Below are 11,288 nucleotides of genomic sequence, written 5' to 3'. Positions count from 1 at the left end.
TGACTACCGGTCATGACTACCGGTCATAGCAGAAATGATCGTGAGTGAAGATATTATCAAAGCGTACGGGTGATTGACAGGCACGTACGCTTTGATAATATCTTCACTCCACGATCATCTAGGCTGTGTTCGGAATAGCATACTAGCATACTACTCATACTAGATATGACGTAGATTTTGAGTAAAACAATTTAAAAGAACTATTTCAATTTAAAAACACACAATTTCGAAGCACAAATACAATAGGTAAAAACAACAATTTTAAACAATTTAAAAACAACTATTTCAATTTAAAAACTCACAATTTCACAGCACAAATACAATAGGTAAAAACAACAATTTTAAACAATTTAAAAACAACTATTTCAATTTAAAAACACACATAATTACAACAGCACAAATACACAGCCTATGACATGTAGACAACAGAAAACAGGTGGGTCTTTAACTTAGTTAAACACCTCCCTCCTCACCTCTCAGACCAGAGTTAAACACGTCCCTCCTCACCTCTCAGACCAGAGTTAAACACCCCCCCCCCCCCCTCACCCCCCCCCCTCCTGTATCCCGGCCACTCACCATGGAGACCGGACTGCAGCAGGATCTGCCCTCCGCTCTGGGACTGGAAGTAGGCGTGGCCTCCCGTGGTGTAGGTCACGACCCCGGGCCCCCCCCCCGGGCCGAAGGTCATGTAGGAGGCGGGGTTGTTGGAGTCGGGGGGGTTGGGGTTGAGGTAGGTGGAGGGGGTGAGGTAGGCCATGCGGGGGGGGAGGGAGGCCTGGGGCGGGGGCTGGCTGGCGTAGGACGTCTGGAGGTGGTAGGAGGTGGCGCCGCCCTGGTGGCCGGAGGGACCCAGGACCTCAAACAGGCTGAGGGGGACAATTTTAGATTGAGTTCAACTTTATTGTCATTGCAGAGTACAAGTACCAGACAAGGAAATGCAGTTTATGATCTAACCAGAAGTGCAAACAGTGATATAAAACATGATATAAAACATGACAGTGATAGTGATAGGTACAGGAAGGTAAGTACGCTAGTTTAGAGGTATATAGTTATGAGATATGTGCAGTTAAGGTAGCTATGTACAGGTATGGAGGTATGGTGGGTACAGATGTATAAATAGAGGCTATATCAAAAAGAGGTATGTGCCATGTGCAAAAATATGGTCTGTGCAAAGGTAGTATTTGTAAACAGCAGGAGTGCAAAGGGTTAAAGAGTGACAATGTGACCCGTATGAGCCTTCCTACTTGGTCGTCCTGTGTCACGTCTCTCCTGGCTAGCCGTACGTACCCAGCGTCTGTCTGCAGGCCGAGGCCCTGGGGGTCCCTGCTGCCTGGGGGGTCAGGGAGGGGGAGGGAGGAGCTGCTGCTGCTGTCCATCATGTCCAGGAAGGTGGGCTGGGTGAGGAGGGGGATGGGGTTGACCAGGGAGCTGGCGGGGTGGGGGAGGTTGAAGCCTGCTAGCAGGGGGAGGGTGGCTCGCTGGAGAGGGGGGGGACTCATCCACAGGGAGGGGAGGTACTCCATCGACCCCACCTGAGGGCCTGGCTGATGCCCCCCGTCTCCGCCTCCTCCTCCTCCTCCTTCTCCTCCCCCAGGCCTACCTGGAGGGAAGGGGGGAGGGCAAACACACTAGATTTGGGTGGTATAACCTTTTCACACCTTTATACTGTCGTCAAACGATAACTGTATTACCACGGTAAATACTCTATAAACAGTCATGTGAAAAAATTAGGATATCCCATGGAGAGTTCTGGAATGGCCAAGTCAAAGGCCGGACCTCAATCTCTCAAGATTGTGAAAATGACGGTCAAATGTCCATATATTTCAATATGTGGAAAAAGACAACGTTTTAATGAGGTGTCCTATCTTTTTCTGTATTTGAATGTATTTCATCTACATTGAAAAGCTGAATTATTTCTGCGGAGACTGCTATAGCGTCTGTCCACCACTGGGTGGCAGCACTTCTCTGTGTCATGTGGTCAGCACTACTTCTGCTGAAGGTAATAGTCTATGGAACGAAGCTAGTTTGATTGTGAACTGATTTGAACTGTTCCCATTTCCAGGGAGATGAAAAAAGAGAGGGAGATAATTAAAAATGCAAAGGGGAAACGCTCTCCGGAAACAGCTCACGATTTCTCTCGCCGACATAAATCTTGCACATCACCTCGTCCAAATATGACAGCTCTCCTTGATCTCTGGATCGGATGTCTAGCCATCTTTTAATTAATATTCTCTCTCTCTCTCTCACTGTTTTTTTTTCCAATGAAGATAACATTAAATTAATCAGAAATACACTCTATACATTGTTAATGTGGAAAATGACTATTCTAGCTGCAAACATCTGGTTTTTAATGGAATATCTACATAGGTGTATAGAGACCCATTTCCAGCAACCGTCACTCCAGTGTTCTAATGGTACATTGTGTTTGCTAATCGCGTTAAAAAGCTAATGGATGATTAGAAAACCCTTGTGCAATTACGTGAAAACGGTTTTGCTGGTTAGAGAAGCTATACTAATGGCCTTCCTTTGAGCTAGTTGAGTATCTGGAGCATCACATTTGTGGGTTTATATTATTATACTCTCAAAATGGCCAGAAAAAGAGAACTTTCATATGAAACTCGACAGTCAATTCTTGTTCTTAGAAATGAAGGCTATTCCATGTGAGAAATTGCCAAGAAACTGAACATTTCCTACAACGGTGTGTACTACTCCCTTCAGAGAACAGCACAAACAGGCTCTAACCAGAGTAGAAAGAGAAGTGGGAGGCCCCGGTGCACAACTGAGCAAGAAGACAAGTACATAGAGTCTCTAGTTTGAGAAATAGACGCCTCACAGGTCCTGAACTGGCAGCTTCATTAAATGGTACCCGCAAAACGCCAGTGTCAACGTCTACAGTGAAGAGGCGACTCCGGGATGCTGGCCTTCTAGGCAGAGTGGCAAAGAAAAAGCCATATCTGAGACTGGCCAATAAAAGGAAAAGATTAATATGGGCAAAAGAACACAGACATTGGACAGAGGAAGATTGGAAAAAAGTGTTATGGACAGACAAATCGTTTGAGGTTTGGATCACACAGAAGAACATTTGTGAGACGCAGAACAAGGGAAAAGATGCTGGAAGAGTGCCTGTCGCCATCTGTCAAGCATGGTGGAGGTAATGTGATGGTCTGGGGCTGCTTTGGTGCTGGTAACGTGGGAGATTTGTACAAGGTAAAAGGGATTTTGAATAAGGAAGGCTATCACTAAATTTTGCAACGCCATGCCATACCCTGTGGACAGCGCTTGATTGGTGCCAATTTCCTCCTACAACAGGACAATGACCCAAAGCACACCTCCAAATTATGCAAGAACTATTTAGGGAAGAAGCAGGCAGCTAGTATCCTGTCTGTAATGGAGTGGCCAGCGGAGTCACCAGATCTCAACCCCATTGAGCTGTTGTGGGAGCAGCTTGACTGTATGGTACGCAAGAAATGCCCATCAAGCCAATCCAACTTGTGGGAGGTGCTTCAGGAAGCGTGGGGTGAAATTTCTTCAGATTACCTCAACAAATTAACAGCTAGAATGCCAAAGGTCTGCAATACTGTAATTGCTGCTAAGGGAGCATTCTTTGACGAAAGCAAAGTTAAATTATTATTTCAAATAAAAATCATTATTTCTAACCTTGTCAACGTCTTGACTATATTTTCTATTCATTTTGCATCTTATTTGATAAATAAAAGTGTGAGGTTTCATGGAAAACACGAAATTGTTTGGGTGACCCCAATCTTTTGAACGGTAGTGTATATATAGCACAGCTGCTAGTGTGTTCAGGGAAAGGATTGCAATATTCAATATATGAATTCATATATACTGTATATATATATATATATATATATATATATATATATATATATAGTTGGAGGTCATATGCAACACCCCGACAGTTAAGCTGAAGGTGAGATATTGCGATCCTCTCCCTGAACCTACTAGCAGCTGTGTTGTGACACACACACATTGACAAGTAGCTCTTTGGCAGTTTATTAGATAATGGAGCAGAAATAGAAATGCCTGTGTATGTGTGTGTGTGTGTTTGTGTGTGTGTGTGTGTGTGTGTGTGTGTGTGTGTGTGTGTGTGTGTGTGTGTGTGCATGTGTGTGTGAGGTACCTGCAGGGCTGGAGAGGCTGGCTAGCAGGGCGCTGTAGGAGGGTAGTGTTGGGCAGGATGGGGGAGGCAGGGAGGGTGCGGGGGGAGGAGGAGCTGCCCTAAAGAGAGAGAGCGAGGGGGGGGGGGAGAGAGAGAGAGGGGGAGAGAGAGAGAGGGAGAAGGATAATGAGTTACACCTGGGCCCGTATTCTGACAGTGTCTGAGTAGGAGTGATTATGGACGGTGGAGGTAGAAATCGGAGGACGGGGCTCACGCATGGAACGGAATCAAACACACCGCGCATTAGAATGAGCCCGTCCTCCGATGTCTACCTCCCCCCCCTCCTCTCTCTGATCCAAGATCCTCCGATTGGAGGCTGACCTGGCGTGGGGGGCTTTGGGGGCTTTGAGGGCTTTGGGGGCCAGGGGGGTGAGATGGGGGGGCCGGCCCAGGGGGGGGCTGCACCGGGCCTGTCTGGGCTCAGTCCTCAGGGTGGAACGCTCCACCTTCCTCCACTTGGCCCGGCGGTTCTGGAACCACACCTGAGAGGGGGGCCGGGGGGGGATAGAGATGGGAGGGAAATAGAGAGGGGGGGAGGAAAGGGGGAGGGATAGAGAGAGACAGATAGAGAAACAGAGAAAGAGAGAGAGAGAGAGGGGGGGGGGGAGGAAGAGGGGGAGGGGGGGATAGAGAAGGGGGGAGATAGAGAGGGGGGGAAGAGAAGGAGGAGAGGGAGAGAGACAGAGAGAGACAGATAGAGCAACGAGAAAGAGAGTGACAGAGGGAGAAAGAGATGGAGAGAGAGAGATGGAGAGAGTGAGAGGCCATTTGAGACAGCATTAGCTGATTGCTTTGCACCTGTTCACATCGCTCATGTCGTTGTCATAAAACACATCCACAGCCAATAGGAGAGAGAGCAGGCCAAGGCCAGAGCCAATAGGAGAGAGAGCAGGCCAAGGCCGTACTAACCATGATCCTCTGGGGCGTCACACCCACAGTCACCGCAATCTCCTTCCTCTTCTCTCCGTCTGGGTAGTGGTCATCTTGAAACATGCACTCCAACTGCTCCAGCTGGTCTACACACACACACACACACACACACACACACACACACACACACACACACATACACACACACACACACACACACACACTTCCAATTGTTGATACAGCACATCTTCACATACGTTCTCTCTGTCTGTCTCTCCCTCCCTCCCTCTCTTTCCCACTCCCCTCTCTCTCTCTCTCTCTCTCCCCCCTCTCTCTCTGTCTGTCTATCTATCTGTCTGTCTGTCTCTCTCACTCCCTCTCTCTCTCTCTCACTCTGTCTGTCTGTCTGTCTATCTGTCGGTCTGACGGTCTCTCTCACTCTCTCTCTCTCTTTCTTTCTCTCTCTTCCTCCCGCCCTCTCTCTCTCTCTTTCTCTCCCCCCCTCTCTCTCTCTCTGTCTCTTCCTCCCACCCTCTCTCTCTCTCACCAGAGCTGTAGAGTGTGCGTGGTTTCTTCTTGGGAATGAACGAGGGGTCCGAGGGGTTTCCCGCTGTTACCCCCGGCAACGGAGGGAAGGGCAGCACCTGGCCCCGCCCCCTGCCGTTGAAGCGGATGGAGCGGCGGGTGGAGTACACCCTAGTGACCTTCACCTGAGGAGGGGGAGAGAGGGAGAGGGAGAGAGAGAGAGAGGGTGGGAGAGAAAGAGGGAGAGAGAGGGGAGAGTAAGGGGGAGAGAGAGGGAGGGGGAGAGAAAGAGGGAGAGAGGGGGGGGAAAGAGGGAGAGAGAGAGGGAGGGGGGGAGAAAGAGGTAGAGGGAGGGAGGAGGGGAGAGGGAGAGGGAGGGAGAGAGAGAGGGAGGAGGAGAAAGAGGGAGAGAGAGGGAGGTAGAGAAAGGGAGAGAGGGAAAAAGAGGGAGAGAGAGAGGGTGGGAGAGAGAAAGAGAGAGAGAGAGGGAGAGGGAGAAAGAGAGAGAGAGAGAGATGGTCTGTGTTGTTACTTATTATGATTATTGTGCTTTTTGTATCTGAATGCTGCAATGTCAATGTTGAGGAACCAAAGCCATAGAACGTTCCTCTTATGTGCTTATGTACAGTGATGAAAGGTAATAAAAGCCATATTGATTCTGATACTAGAGACTGTTGGAGGCTGGTGGAGGTAGAAATCGGAGGACGGCGCTCATTGTAACTCATGGAACCCAATGAGGAACGATGTCAACCTGTCTGTAGTCCATTCCAGGCATTACAACATACCCCCCCCCCCTCCTCCGATTTCTACCTCCACCAGCCCACCCCATTTTAAGCCTCTCCTCACCTGGATGGGCTGGGGGGGAGGAGGGGGGAGTCTGTCAGGGAGGAGGGGGCTGGGGGGGCGCTTCACCCCACAGGGCTGAGAGGGTCCGGGCTGGGGCAGGAGGGGGATGGGGAGGGGGGGGCAGAGGAGGGGGTCAGGGGGACAGTAGAACCCTGGCCCGGAGCTCAGGTAACCAGAGTCGGACGGGTTGTAGGTCGTCGTCATGCCGACGGGGGGCTGCGTCTGAGCCACGCCCACCTCGGAGGTCATTATCAGTGGTGTGGTTTCTTCTTCCTCTTCTTCCCCCTCCTCCTGTTTTTTCACCTCCTCCTCCGCCTGCTCTTTCACCTCCTCCTCCTCCGCCTCCTCCTGCTCTTTCACCTCCTCCTCAGCACTCTCTGCTCTCCTCTCCGTCTGTTCTTCCTCCTTTTCCTCTAAATCCCTCGCCTCCTCCTCCTCCTCCTTTTGCGCTGAGCCTACACCCCTCTCATCCCTCTCCTCCCTCTCTTCTCCCTCGCTCTCCACCAACTCTCCCTCCGTCTCTGGACCGACCCTGGCCGACGTACACCACTTCCTCTTTTCCTCTTTCCCTTCTTCGTCTTCCATCCTTCCATAATAATATTCCTCCTCCTCCTCATCTTCCTCTGCCTCTGTCTCTTCTCCATCTTTCACCCCCCACTCCTCTCTCTCTGTTACTCCTCCCTCTTCCTCATCCTCCTCTCTCTCTGACACTTCTCCCTCTCTGTCCTCCTCTTCATCCTCCTCTTCTTCGTCCTCCTCCTCCTCTCCTGTGTTGTTGTCCCCATGGTAACACTCATCGTCATGCTTCAGATCCTCTTCCTCACACAGGAGACTTGGACAGTCTGCATAGTGACACAGAATGACAGAATCAACCACGTCAGAGACACCCTCTCGTTCCTACCCCATGCCAACCATGCCAAAGATTTTGGTCACTAAATCTGCATTTTTCCACCTCAGGAACATTACCCGCCTCCGACCCTCCCTGTCCTTTTCCGCTGCTGAAACACTCATCCATCCACGCCCTCATAATTTCCCGACTCGACAACAGCATCCTTTATGGTTTACCTAATAACATCATAAACAAACACCTCCACTCGCCGCCATGACCACATCACCCCTGTCCTCCAAAACCTACACTGGCTCCCGGTCAAATACAGGATCCAATTCAAAATCCTACTCATCACTTACAAAGCCATCAACAATCTGGCCCCCTCCTACCTTGCCGACCTCGTCCCCCTCCAAACCCCCTCCCGTTGCCTCAGATCTGCCGACCAAACCACCCTCAAGACCACCAGGACCAAGCTCCGGACCTGGGGTGATAGGGCCTTTTCAGCCGCAACCCCGTCCCTTTGGAACACCCTCCCCAACCACATCAGACAGGCCAACACCCTGCCAACATTTAAACAGGCCCTCAAAACCCACCCCTTCAAGCTTGCCTTCACCAGTGAACCCTCTGCCCCTCTCGATCTTTTCAGTTTGTAAAGCGTCTTTGAGTGTCTAGAAAAGCGGTAGTCTAATGTATTATAACGGGCACATTCCAGTGTGTGTGTTTGTGTGTGTGCGTGCCTTGGAAAGCCCACAGCTGTTTGAATACTCACTCTTCACTTTGAAGAAGAGAGGATGGAAGGATTTGTTCTCTTTTTTAGTTTATCAGTTTAGTACTCATAAACAAATAGTACTCAATCACTGTCTTTTATATCTTTTAATTCAGGCTTTGGGGTGGCCATCCCTAACTCCACTGGCTTCTGTATGTATATAAAGCTATCATCCATAAACTCCCAGGCTATTTTACTTCATGTATTGACCTGGAGATTCAGCATTTATCCGATGCCATCTCAACATTGGTTAGTCCCTGAGGTCCCATGAGCCTCTGAGCTGGTAGGCCTGATGTTAGTTACTGTGCTCTGAGAACATGGAATGACCTGCAGGATATACCCATGGGCATGAGGCCCCATGTCTTAGCTTCACTGGACCACTTCAAAAACTGCACATTTTTGGTGGAAGATTGTGGTGGTTATGAATGGTCGTTTGTACATTGTGTGTATTGTCAATGGAATGGAAATAGTGATGGGTTAATTTTATACGCACACTTGAAAAAAATATACCCTGTTCTAAAGCTGCTTTACCCTGCTTTAATACAAATACAAATGTTATTGAAAAGATATCGGTGCATTGGTAGACGACATAAAACATCCATTTTGTTAACCTCGACAACACCCTAACGGAGGCCATGCAGATGTAACAGAGAATGCGTTAGTAAATTCGCTCTGGAATCTGATCAGCACTCATGGAATGCCTCTTGTCCAATCAAATGACATGGTCCCTTTATGGCCTTGAACCCAGTGTGCGCTCCGGCGCTCTCAGAGCAAATTTACGAACACAGCCAGAGTGGCTTCGTTGACCTGTAATTACTAGACCAGGTGTTCCTCCACACCTGGCCGGTCATTAACCTGGCTACACTAGCTAGCAAACTACAAACACGTGGGCCTAAACACACACAACCTCCTAGTCTATACTTAAAATGCTTTGAAGACTCAATCACTATTACGGACAGAAAGTCTCTTGTGTGTAAAAACGTGCCATTTTAACGACGTTAAAGTTCCCCAGCATAACGACTTTGGCCATGTGCACTCAATCAATTAAGTCAAATTGAGCCAAGTTATTGCGGTTTTCTTGGAGCAATAAAACAATTTAACAATTAAAAACAATTCGTGATGTTCCTGCTTACCAACATCGTCCGCTGACTCGCGCGGTTCATCCATACGGAATCACTCTCATTTATCAAAGCACTAAACAAGCAATAGATCAGACCAATTAGGCCACACTAGTTAAGGAACTGATACGACCGAGTTCTGTGATTCAAAGTGATCAGTTATAACGTTGATTGACAATTTGGCTCGTTGTGGAGGTGGAGGAGATGACGTGAGAATGAAGTTCTCCACCGACCAATGAATGTCATGAGTCATGAATCATGTACAAAAGAGGTTTGGTGAGGCTGCATTCTCATTTTAAGCACCCAAATTGTGGAATGCACTGCCAGTTTACATTAGGGATACAACCTCAGCAAAGACTAAAAACCCATCTTTTAAATATTGCTAAATTAAATTAAAAATTAAATTATTAAATTGTGATTATTTAATAGAGGCTGCATTCTCATTTTAAGCACCCAAATTGTGGAATACACTGCCAGTTTACATTAGGGATACAACCTCAGCCAAGACTAAAAACCCATCTTTTAAATATTGCTAAATTAAATTAAAAACTAAATTATTAAATTGTGATTATATCATGATTGGAGCACTTTGAGCTTCAATGTTTGCAGGAAAAGTGCTATACAAATAAAGGTTGTTGTTATTATTATTATTATTATTATTAATATTAATCATCCAATCGACTCCTGTGATCCGAACGCTGGAACCGATCAGCACCGAGAGGGAAGGTTCGTCTGATAGCTGGATCACAACGCCTTCATGAAGTGTGTGTCCGCACAGGATGGTTGTACTAGAAATGATGTTGGTCATGATTCGTTATGGAGTTGTTGAGCAAACAGCCCCCACATGTATAATATTTTCTCCATTATTACCTCATCGTGAGAGCAGTTATCAAAATAAGCGTGTCCGACGTCCAGGGAGTCCCAGAGAGCTGGTTGATGAAGTTAGGGGTAGCTAGGTGTCAAGGGAGGCTGCCTGGTGGAGGTAGAAATCAGAGGACGGCCTCATTGTAATGCGTGGAATTCTGTTTCAATGAGCCCGTCCTCCGATTCCTACCTCCACCAGCCTCCCCTGCTAGGCCTAGGCTGCTACTGACTGGGGATAGTTTTATGAACTCAGTAACGGTGAATCTACTGCTGCTGTAGTTGCACACATCATCCACCAGAGAGCGCAGTGCTTATTCCCCATTCACTAGTACAACCACACACATCTCAGTGGGGCTTCCCATTGTGATAAATATAATCATTTCAGTTAAGATTTGATGTTCTGTAGCCCATATTCTTTTATAACAACAAAACAGGTACTTTTATTTATTTATAAAAAGAGGTGATTTGGAAACCTGGGCGGTGTTCCAACAACGTCTCTAAAGGAAAATCTAAAGGCTAAAGGCAAAATCAAATAAAAAATCAAATAAATAAATTGTATAATTACAATTATATTCACCTTCCTCTCTCTCTCTCTGTCTCTCTTTCACACACACACACACACACACACACACACACACACACACACACACACACACACACACACACACACACACACACACACACACACACACACACACACACACACACACACACATTGCTATGGAGTTACTAGAGTGTACTACCTTTTCTTAACAGCAGAGAGCGCAGAGTCACGCAGCATCAGATCACATATTCATAGCTTTCAGTCACGTGGTTTCTTCCCTAGCAACCACCAACCTGACGGGCAAAAAGTATCATAGCAACATCGCTCAACATGGCTGCCTACTATTTAGAGCACCTCACTCATGAAGAACTATCAAGATACACGACGGTGATAGGAGTGGAGGATTGACACCATTCAAATAGTGTTGGATTCCCTGTCTTCTACTCTATCCAGACACGTTGGAATTATTTTCCTAACCCCCGGAGAATCAAAGTTATTGACCTGCAAAGGGTGCCTCCTTGACCGGCTTTTCCCGTGAATAACACCGGTTATGGAGGTGGTACAAACATAAGACTATTATTGCTAAATTCACCATCAGTATACGGTCATTTTGAGCCCTTAACCACCGCGCTGACACCCCGAGAAGATATACTTTTAATATGAAACTCGATCAACCGGGCGTTCACCGGCTGCTGGACGAAACTCCCAACTCCCGCTGTCAGCGAGGCGAGGGAATATTTATATCC

Source organism: Nansenia antarctica (assembly GCF_963989245.1).
Source record: "Nansenia antarctica genome assembly, chromosome: 3".
NCBI classification, from domain to species: Eukaryota; Metazoa; Chordata; class Actinopteri; order Argentiniformes; family Microstomatidae; genus Nansenia; species Nansenia antarctica.
The sequence above is the reverse complement of the archived record's forward strand: the minus strand, read 5'-3'. Positions refer to the sequence as shown.